The sequence below is a fragment of the Polypterus senegalus genome, unplaced genomic scaffold (genome assembly GCF_016835505.1).
Source record: "Polypterus senegalus isolate Bchr_013 unplaced genomic scaffold, ASM1683550v1 scaffold_2915, whole genome shotgun sequence".
Taxonomy (NCBI): domain Eukaryota; kingdom Metazoa; phylum Chordata; class Cladistia; order Polypteriformes; family Polypteridae; genus Polypterus; species Polypterus senegalus.
This window is the reverse complement of record NW_024377772.1, coordinates 20310-20838: the sequence shown is the minus strand read 5'-3', so window position 1 is coordinate 20838 and position 529 is coordinate 20310. Positions and strand designations below refer to the sequence as shown.

Below are 529 nucleotides of genomic sequence, written 5' to 3'. Positions count from 1 at the left end.
TTTCTACCGACATGCAAGCCAAAATATTTCTGTAAGAAGCAGTGCAGATATTGGCACGTACTGGTGAAAGGAACGCCGACGCAGCGGGATGAACATTGATCAGTTGCTGTATCTCGTTCCATTGCTCTGCCTAATCATCAAGTAGACTGGAACGGTACGTGGAATGGTTAGCATTGGAAACTATCTCTAAAACGTAACTGAAACACTCTCAGATATGAATCGCAAACGAAGAAAGTAAGACGGGCTTGTCCGGGATTTGAACCCGGGACCTCACGCACCCGAAGCGAGAATCATACCCCTAGACCAACAAGCCAACATCGAGCTGCGGGGGGCCTGACCGGCAGTGTTTTAAAACTTAAGGTTCGTACGGATGTTTTACCTCTGGAATTGGACCGCTGAAAGTAGAAATCAATTATCCCATCAGAGAATTGTCTTCCTTTGTGTGAAGCTTTACACTGCTTTCAGCAAAAATCGCCAAAGTTTTCCTTCAAGTTCTAGGCAGCAGCGCAAGAAGAACAGATGAAGCTAT

General features: G+C 45.7%; 1 non-coding gene across 1 annotated transcript; it reads right to left on the bottom strand.

Annotated features, from left to right (window-relative positions):
• Nucleotides 1-241: 241 nt before the first annotated feature.
• trnap-cgg lies at nt 242-313 on the bottom strand. The gene has a single exon. It is a non-coding gene; the product is annotated as a tRNA-Pro (tRNA).
• Between the last annotated feature and the right edge of the window lie 216 nt (nt 314-529).